This window comes from Alligator sinensis, unplaced genomic scaffold (genome assembly GCF_000455745.1).
Source record: "Alligator sinensis unplaced genomic scaffold, ASM45574v1 scaffold989_2, whole genome shotgun sequence".
NCBI classification, from domain to species: domain Eukaryota; kingdom Metazoa; phylum Chordata; order Crocodylia; family Alligatoridae; genus Alligator; species Alligator sinensis.
In genome coordinates, this window is record NW_005842162.1 from 863216 (window position 1) to 873357 (window position 10142).

The window sequence follows — 10142 nt, forward strand, 5'->3', positions numbered from 1 at the left end:
AGGGCGTGGAGAGCACCCTCTCCAAGTTCACTGATGATACCAAGTTATGGGGCAAAGTTAGTACACCGGAGGGCAGGGAGCAGATTCAGGCTGACCTGGACAGGTTGGATCAATGGGCAGAGAGAAATAGGATGCAATTTAATAAAAGATAAATGTAAGGTACTCCACCTGGGAAGGAGGAACCCCCAGCACACCTATAGGTTAGGGAGTGTCCTTCTCAGCAGCTCGGAGGCAGAGAGGGATCTTGGAGTCATAATTGACTCCAAGATGAACATGAGCCGGCAGTGTAACGAGGCCATCAACAAGGCCAATTGCACCTTGTCGTGCATTAGCAGGTGCATGACTAATAGAACAAAGGAGGTGATGCTCCCCCTCTATGCGGCACTGCTCAGGCCGCAGTTGGAGTACTGTGTCCAGCTTTGGGCGCCACACTTCAAGAGGGATGCAGGGAATCTGGAGAGGGTCCAGAGGAAGGCCACTCGCATGATTAGTGGCCTTCGTGATAGACCCTACGGGGCGAGGTTGAGAGAGCTGAATCTCTTCAGCCTTCACAAGAAACGGCTGAGGAGAGATCATGTGGCCACCTATAAATTTATTAGGGGTGGTCAACGGGGAATAGGGGACGCGCTGTTTACTAAGGCGCCCCAGGGAGTAACTAGGAATAACGGGTGTAAAGTAGTTGAGAGTGGATTTAGGTTAGATATTAGGAAGAAATTTTTCACAGTAAGTGTGGCCAGGATCTGGAATGGGCTTCCAAGAGAGGTGGTGCTATCACCTAGCTTGGAGGTCTTCAAGAGGAGGCTAGATAGTCACCTGGCTGGGGTCATCTGACCTCGGTCCTCTTTCCTGCCAGGGGCAGGGGGTCAGACACGATGATCCATTGTGGTCCCTTCTGACTCTACAATCTATGAATCTATGAAACAAGGACAAGTGCAGAGTCCTACACTTAGGACAGAACAATCCCATGCACCAGTGCAGGCTGGGGGCTGACTGGCTGTGCAGCAGCTCTTCAGAAAAGGACCTGGGGGTTACAATGGACAATAAGCTGAATATGAGCCAGCAGTGTGCCACTGTTGCCAAGAAGGCTAACAGCATACTGGGCTGCATTGGTAGGTGTGTTGCCAGTAGGTCCAGGGAAGTGCTTATTCCCCTCTATTTGGCACTGGAGTACTGCGTTCAGTTTTGGGCCCCCCACTACAGAAAGGATGTGGAAAAATTGGAGAGAGTCCAGCAGAGGGCAACAAAAATGGTGAGAGGGCTGGGGCACATGATTTATGAGGAAAAGCTAAGGGAACTGGGCTTATTTAGTCAAGTAAAAATAAGACTGAGAGGGGATTTAATAGCAGCCTTCAACTACCTGAAGAGGTGTTTGAAAGAGGATGGAGCTAGACTGCTCTCAGTGGTGGAAGATGACAGACCAAGGACTCAAATTTAGGTTAGATATTAGGAAGAATTTTCTCAGTAGGAGGGTAGTAAAACACTGGAACAAGTTACCCAGAGAGGTGGTGGAATCTCCATCCTTGGCGGTTTTTAAGATCCAGCTGGACAAAGCTTTGGCTGGGAAGATCTATTTGGGGCTGGTCCTGCTTTGAGCAGGGGGTTGAACTAGATGACCTCCTGAGGTCCCTTCCAACCCTAATTTTCTATGATTCTATGATCAGATGCAGAGTTCAACAGAAAGCATTTATCTAACATGGAGACAGATAGAGAAATGCCCTTATGCTGAGTGCAGCATCTGGCTCCACTTGGATAAGGATGAGGATTTGGAGGAAATGCACCATAGTGACAGCCAGAGAGCAGGCTCTGGCCATGCACATTTATATAACAAAGAGCCACTCACTCCCTGCCCACAGAGTTTACGAGGAAGGACATCATTTAGGAACTATTTAGGTTATATACTTATAAGTAACCTTATACGTTTTAAGATTCCAGGAAACTGCCTGACCCAGAATTTACCTCCCCTGCAAAATTTGTCAGGGTTGTACCGTAACAGCCAAGAAAATGTCCCCCAGTCTCCTAGTGACACATTCCCATGGAGGGAGACCTGGAATCCTGTGCACATCTTAAATCTTCAAACATCAATAAAGTCAATCTCACTGGTGCCCAAGTGCTGTTCATGAAAACTTCTGCCTTGTCTTTACATCTACTTCACAAATCTTTGCTGTTCTTTTGTTTAGTACAGTTATAAGAACTAAACTTTTAATTATGCCCATTGCAACCAGTCCTAGGGCATGGGAATTGGCAATTGTCACTTTTCCTAATGATGCCCATTGCAATTTCCTATACTTGACAATAATAACTGAGACTCTCCTAATTTTTATAGAGATGTAATAATAAGAAAGGGGTAACTCCCTGCTGCTAATGCCCTGTGAATGCCAAAAGCCAGCTCTGAAGTATCTGCATTTTCTTCTCAGTGAAACAAGGTACAGTTTCTTTTTTATTTCTCTTGCCTCTGCTCCACAGATTTCCCTTCTCTCCTGTGCTAGGCTTCCAGAACCATCTCATTTGCCCAGATGACTAGTTGGATTCTGCGATAAAGCAGCATCCCCTGACTTTCAAATCAGCTGTCCTGGTTGCCTGCTGTACTGTCACATTTATTAAGTGACTCCATCCCCTGACAGTCCCTATATTTTGTACCACTGCCATTACACTAGCTTGGAAGTGGACCATGGAAGCAGAACCATTGCTGATCTGGGCACAGTTATCCCAGGAGAACAATGTTTAGCCCAGAAGAGTATGTTCTAGATGAGTATATACCCTTACAGTCATCTTGGTGAAGTCTAACCTGACCCATGGGCAAAATCTTCATCTTGTGCAGAATTTCAGTCAAACCCGAGCTATGGGATATGGGTACTGTCATAGGCTACAGTGTAGAGAGGGTTACAGTTATGTCACTTATCATTTCTTCCTCAGTGCAAAGGAGTGGACCAGGCTCGGCAGTCCAGATACAGGTAAAAACTGCACCGAAGAGGGAAGCCCTAGAATCTAGCTGTGTTAGTTCATGAGCTGCCAGCTAGGCCTGTGCGAGTAGGTAGCTATTTGATCCAGCTTCAGATCTGGCCACTTTGGATGCCAGCAATCTGATCCAGAGCTCTGGACCGGGTTCCCGCGTCAATCCAGCCAAAGCAGCTCCAAAGCTTTGGAGCTGCCTTGGAGATCCGGCCATAGGGTATAATGGGAAATCAATGAATTATCTATAACTTTGTTGTTTTTTTGTCTGATTTTGATGACTTGCAGGATCAGTAGCCTCTGCTGAGAGCATGAATCCTGCCAAGTTTCAGGAAGATTGGTGCAGGGGTTCTGGGGCAACTGCATCCCAAATTCTTGAAAGAAAACTCATGTCAAGTGTATGTGTTACACCACAGGGGGGTGAAAACTTCAGGGGTGGTGGCCCCTAATCAGGCCACAAAGCCTGCCAAGCGTCAAGGAGATAGATGCAGGGGTTTGGGGGGAACTGCACCTCAAGCTGCGGACAAGCAGAACTCATGACATGGCTGAAGCTGTGTGTGTTAAGGCGCAGCAGGGTGAAAGCTGCAGGGATGGTTGCCCCTGCTGAGGCTACTGTCATATTGAATGAAATAGTTTGAATGTTTGTAAAGATTGCCCATTAGCCAGTTTCAGGAAGAAGATAGAATCTATCTCCTTATCTAGCTCATTGTTTTGGAGCTACGTGCGAAATGTCCTGACTTCGCCTAAAACCTTAATCTAAATTGTACCTTTAGAAGTTTTTTACAAAGAAAGTAAATGTCCTAAATTCCGAGACATCAAAGCCTAAGGCCTTTTAACCAGACTGGTAAAAAGAAAAGAGTATTTACAGTGATATGGAAGTCTCCCCAAGAATAATTTAAAAATGCTCAACAAAGGTAATTTCTGTTGAGTAAGATCCGAGCCCAAATTTGGGAGTTATGATGAATTGAGTAGGAGGAGCCCAATGACGGCAGCTCACTCAATAAAAACCTGTAACTTACTGTCCCAATTTGGAGGTGACTTCACTTGCAGAACAAGGAAGGGAGAATCGCAAGTGTAGCCCAGAACAGATTGATCACTTGACCCAACCTCTCCGTGAACACGAATCGCTTAGTTCACGCTGAAGCTGCACAGCGCCCGAAAGGGACTGAAGGAAGGGGACGTAGTCCTATCACTGGTGAGCCCAGCTCATTGAATCGTATTGCTGAGGCCAGCCTATTGAACCGTACTACTGAGGCCAACCCATTAAATCGTACTACTGAGGAATGAAACCATATTTTGGTATTTGGCTTCTCGGAATTCTAGGATTGTAAGTATATTATGAAAAATAACAGTATTGATTCAAATTTAACTTTTAGTTGTAATTGTAGTTGTTTTTGTAACACTAATTCTTATAGCATTGTTTGGGAAGGAAGTGCATTCGGAGCATTGTTTCTGATATATGTAATTATTGTGTTTTTAATGTTTGTGGTGTTTCTTAAAGCTAAGCAGTGTTATATACGTAGCAAAGAGTTTTAAAATAAATTTGTGTTGTATAAATTAAGTGTGTAATCATTGTGAAATCGTGCAATCAGCTAACTACTCCCCCAGCCAGTGCATCAAAACGAATCAGTAAATTGTGTGGGATTTTCTCTATTCCATAACCCACTAGAGACAGCTACGAAGCCTGCCAGCTGTCAAGGAGATCAGTGCAGGGGCTTCTGGGTTCTGGAGCCCTGCACCTCTAGCTGCTGACAGGTAAAATTCATGACATGAGTGATTGTGCAACTGTGTCTGTCTTGGGGTGTGGGAGACACTACTGCAGGCCTGTCTGCTAAGCTACTGTGTTACCAGTTACAAATCAATCATGATTCACTCAGGGACCAGCTCAATACAGAGTAACTAGCTAATGTTGTCAGTTAATTAGCAAGGATTAACACCTACAAAACCACAGACAAAGCAGAGGAAATTATCAATACAGACAATCAACTGCCCCAAGATAGAAATAGCCAGTTGCACAAGCACCCATGGCATGAGTTTTGTCTGTCAGCAGCTAGAAGTGCAGGGTCCCAGAACCCCTGAACCTATCTCCTTGATGGCTGGCAGGTTTCATGGCCACAGCAGGGGCTACCATCCCTGCAGCTTTCACCCTGCTGCGCCTTGACACACACAGTGTCAGCCATGTCATGAGTTTTGCTTGTCCACAGCTTGAGGTGCAGTTCCCCCCAAACCCCTGCACCTATCTCCTTGAAACTTGGCAGGCTTTGTGGCCTCACCAGAGGCCACCACTCCTGCAGTTTTGACCCCTCTGTGTTGTAACACATACACATGACATGAGTTTTGTTTCAAGAATTTGGGATGTAGTTTCCCCAGAACCCCTGCAGCGATCTTCCTGAAACTTGGTAAGATTCATTTTCTCAGCAGAGGCTACCATCTCTGCATGTTTCATTGAAATCAGACAAAAAACAACAAAGTTATAGATATTTCATTGATTCCCCTTTATACCCTATGGCCAGATCTCTGAGGCGGCTCCAAAGCTTTTCCAAAGTGGTTCAGAAGCTCCAAACCACTTCGGAAAGCCTAATAAAGCCAGCACTTCAATCCAGACATGCTGCTTTGGACACTGAAGCATCTGAAACTTCTCTGGATCTGAAGCACTGTCCAAAGCCTTGCACAGCCCTACTGCCAGCTCCTGAAGGAAATGGATGTGGGCTGCAATATAGTACACATGGAAGTAGCCTGTGGTACTTTCCTTCCTGCCTTCCTTTTTGCGTCTGTGATTTCGTCTCTGCCATACTTGATCAGATATGAGTGATTTCTATGGTGCAAAGGCATGCAGCCTGGACTGGGAGAGGAGAGAACAGTGACTAATGTGCAAATAATTGTATGTCAGGTTGGGTAGTAATCTTGCAGCCTTGGGCACAATACTGAGGTCCCTGATGATGCTCCTACTGTGGGTATCTGGGGAATAGCTGGGCTAAGAGTGTGAAGGAGATGTCTTATGTTTCTGCCACTGCTGGGGTGTCACATCACCAGCTTTGCTCAATAAATGTAAGACTAAACACTGCCCACCTACCCCGCTGCTGCTGCTGCTGCTCGTCCTCACCCTCTATTCAGTAGCACTGCCCCTCTCACATGGGTAGTCCATTAGAGGAAAACAGCACTGGAGGCATGGAGGTTACAGAAACATGTTTTTACCCATAATATGTCAGCAAATGTTCTGTCCTCATAAGGATATTCCCCAGTACTTGGATGGTTCTGATGCTGTTCTTGCTCTTCATTCAGGGAAAGCATTTCATTCCTATGAAAAATGATAGCCATACTGTGGTGGCATATTTCATCTTTGAGGGATTCTCCAATCTTGCAGAGCTGCGGAAACTGCTTTTTGTGGTGTTTTTGTTGCTGCATCTGGTCACCCTGACCACAAATGCCACTATAATGACCATAATAAGAATTGACCCCCATGTACTTTTTCCTCTGTGTTTTGTCCTTCTTTGAGACCTGCTACACCTTAGTCATCATCCCCAAAATGCTGGTAGACTTGCTAGCAGAAAACAAAACCATTTCCTTCCTTGGTTGTGCTGTGCAGATGTATTTCTTTCTTTTCCTGGGGTGCTCTCATTCATTCCTCCTGGCAGCCATGGGTTACGACCGCTATGTGGCCATATGCAACCCTCTGCACTACGCAATTATCATGAGCAAAAAAGCATGTGCTCAGCTGGTAACAGCTTGCTGCTTCAGTGGCTTCCTGGTTGCTCAAGTGGTCACCACCCTTGTATTTCGCCTCCCCTTTCACTTACCCAGCAGTCTCAACCATTTCTTTTGTGACATCTCCCCAGTCCTGAAGCTGGCTTTTACCCGTGCACGCCTCAATTACATAATTGTCTTCTTGCTGAGCCTCTTTGTCCTCATGCTCCCACTGCTGCTGATCCTGGTTTAATACATCCAAATCCTTATCGCCATCCTGCGCATCCCATGGATCACAGGGCGGCACAAAGCTTTCTCCACCTGTGTGGCCCACGTCACCGTGGTAGTTGTGCACTGTGGTTGTGCATCCTTCATCTACATGAGACCCAAGTCCGGCTACTCATCAGATCAAGACACTATGATCTCAGTGATGTACACCATCCTCACCCCCCTGCTCAGCCCTATGATTTACAGCCTGAGGAACAAGGAAGTCAAAATGGCTCTGAAAAGAGCAATTGGAAGAAACATATTTCCAAAGAAATTTACCCAATAAAGAAGTTAATGCAAACTGGCTCTTGGATATTTCTGGTGAACAACACCCACTTCACAGGTAACACTTTATCTTTCTTGTATACAGCCTTTCATCCTTTAAACCAGGGGTGGGCAATTATTTCAGGCTGAGTTTTGGCAAGCCATTGAGGGCTGCATGACAGGCAGCCAGGGGCAGATAAATATTAATTTTCTAAATTTTTTAGGGGCCACATGGGCTGGATAGACTGGCCTGTTGGGTCATATCCGACCTGTGTGCCACATTTTGCCCACCCCTGCATTACACTGATCGTGTGAATGGCACCACACACTTAGTGAAAAGCCAACACAGAAATTGAATGGATTCAATAGCCATTATGTAAGCAGAAGCTCCAGACAAAAGTAAGCAATGTCTCCTTGAAAAGCCAATTGGGGAAGATCAAGGTTTTGATTTTGCACTTTAATCAAAATTGATTAAATGGAGCCCTGGGTTTAGGTAAAAACCAGTGAATAGAGAGCAAGCTAACAGAAGTTTCCCCATCAAGAAAGGAAGGCAGGAAAGAAGACTTTTAAATATATGTTTCTCTGAGTGCTGTGCAACCCAAACCCTGCACCACTGTGCTAGTGTTTAATGTCCCTACTTTGCAGTCCATTAAGAGATTTTCTAAACTCTTTCCAAGCACTCATGAAGTTATCCTGGCAGCACTGGTGTGATGCACAGAAGTGCTGTTATTGCCACTCTAGCAATGGGAAGCTGAGATCCAGAAAAATTAAGAGACTTCCCTAAGTATGACTTCAGAAATGGAATTTTTCCTTTTCTCACATCTTCCAATCTGAGAAAAAAAAATAAGGAGGCAGGTCAAAAATAGCGAGAGTCTCTATTTTAACAAACATGGAGACTGTCACCTTCCATTTATTAACATACAAAGTTAAAGATTCTTAGAAGACTATTTAAACTGAATGTCCCTGGTAACATTTTTAGAAGCACCTGAGTGATTTTCAAAGATGAAGCGGCTTTCTTTTTAAAATGACTTCAGAACAACCAAGATGCTAAATCTCACTGACTTGCAGACAGAATTAGAATGGGGCTGTTTCCAGGTATTATTCCTAAACCCCCACTCAGAAGGGCGCTGGGCTGCAAGGGAGGGGAGGGGCCTCTTCCTCTCCTAGTGCTGGCGGGGGAGGCTGGTGGACTCCGCTGGGCTGGGCGGGGGCACATTCCCACCTCTTCTTCTGCTCCCCGAGCCCACTATGGCTGAACGTACACACACACATGCACACACAGGGGTGCGCACAGACACAGGTGCATGCACTCTACTCACTCTCTGCACATGGAGACAGACACAAACACACTCTCCCTGCCATGAACAGACAGATGCGCACACACGCACAGATAGACAGACAAACAGACACACACACACTTTTCCCTCACAGGACCTCCCCTGCCTGGCCCCTATTACACTGGTCTGCAGGGAGCTGCTGCCTGGCTGCTTCCTGTGCAGCCATGCAGATGCAGAGGGCTGGGCTGGGCTGGGCTGGGCTGTGCCGGAAGCACCGTGCCGTGTCTCTGCGGGCAGGTGGTGGCACTGGAAGAGGTGGCTGTGGGGCGGGGCTAAGATGAATTTTGGGGGGCTATAGCCCAAGTTTAAAACTGCAGCTTTCACTTCCCTAGTGATGAGGACCCCAGGGCCCTGAATTGGTAGAGGCTCCTGGGGTATGCCCAGCTGGCCCATCCATTAATCTTCCTATGGATAAGTCTAACATGTTGACAAGCTGTTGGCCACTTTTGTAAGTGTAACCCTGTAAGACCTGTTCTGAACAAAGGGCATTGCACTTGTGCTATTCCTGGCTGCCCTTGTGGACTAGAACTGCACAAGGCCCATGTGTAGCTTAACATTCATCTGCCAGGATTCTGTCAGAAATTTTGGGGGTGAAGTTAACCAAGACTCTGCCCAGTCCCTGCCTTCACACTCATGGAATTTAAGGTCAGAAGGGACTATTAAGACCTGACCTCCTGTATAATGTAAGACAGAGAATGTTACCCAATTTTCTGTGTGTTGAGTCTAAAAACTTTTGTTTCACTATAGCATCTTCGAAAGAGACCACCAATCTGAATTCAAAGACTTCAAGAGATGGAGAAACCACCACTTCCCTTGGGAGTTCATGCCCACAATTACTCTAATTAAAAATGGTGACTTATACCTCCTTTGACTTTGTCTGCTTTAACTTCCAGGGGTTGGTTCTTACTCAGTCCTTTTCTGCTACATAAGAAGTGCCATAGTGGGTCATACCAGTGGTCCATGTAGTCCAGCAGTATCAAAATCATCTGGCCCTGTGGGCTGGATGCGTGGCATGGAGCCGGTTGACAGGCTGGATCAGGTGCATGAACCCCTCTGTTTTCCTATCCCCTCCTGCTCCCACAGCATACCCGATCTGATGGCTACTTCAGCTAGTCTGGGATCCCAGCTCAGTGGCTGCTCCAGCCTATCCAGGACCCATGCTGAATATGGTGCTTATGAGCACCGCATGCAGTTTGGGTTCTGGACCAGCTAAAGAGAAGTTTGTGTATGGCGGATATGCTATAGTGGGCACCATGTGGAACAGTCTGGCTGGGGCAGCCACCACATACAGCATGGCTGCCTCTCAAGCCAGATTGTCTTGCACAGGTATGCTGGGGAAGGGGGAGGGGTCCATAGGCCTGATCTAGCCTATGGACTGGCCCTCCACCATGGATGAGTGCTGTGCCTCCTAAGGATTTAATCAGAACCAGGGGCAGCATCACAACCCAAAAAAATGGGGGTCCACAAGCTGAATCTGGCCCACCAGCCAGATGTTTTACACCCCTGATCTAGCTGATCATCCTGTATTTGATGGTGACAAGATGTGGCAGGGCAAATGTGGTGCCTGTGGAGCAGCCAACTGGCGTGGTGCAGCCTAATGAGGTGGTCACATGACCGCAAAAGGGCTCTTGGATTGAGCGA

The 10142-nt window shown here is 46.6% G+C and overlaps 1 long non-coding RNA gene and 1 pseudogene across 2 annotated transcripts in view; both read left to right on the forward strand.

Moving 5' to 3' along the window:
• LOC112550603 overlaps positions 1–9326 on the forward strand; it is a 36185-nt gene extending 26859 nt beyond the window's left edge. For both annotated transcript variants that reach the window (XR_003094536.1, XR_003094535.1), the window contains exons 2-4: positions 2324–2423; positions 2914–2951; positions 9249–9326. This is a non-coding gene — a long non-coding RNA (uncharacterized LOC112550603). The remainder of the gene's footprint in view (positions 1–2323; positions 2424–2913; positions 2952–9248) is intronic.
• LOC106722302 lies at positions 6250–7186 on the forward strand (annotated as a pseudogene).
• Positions 9327–10142: the final 816 nt, after the last annotated feature.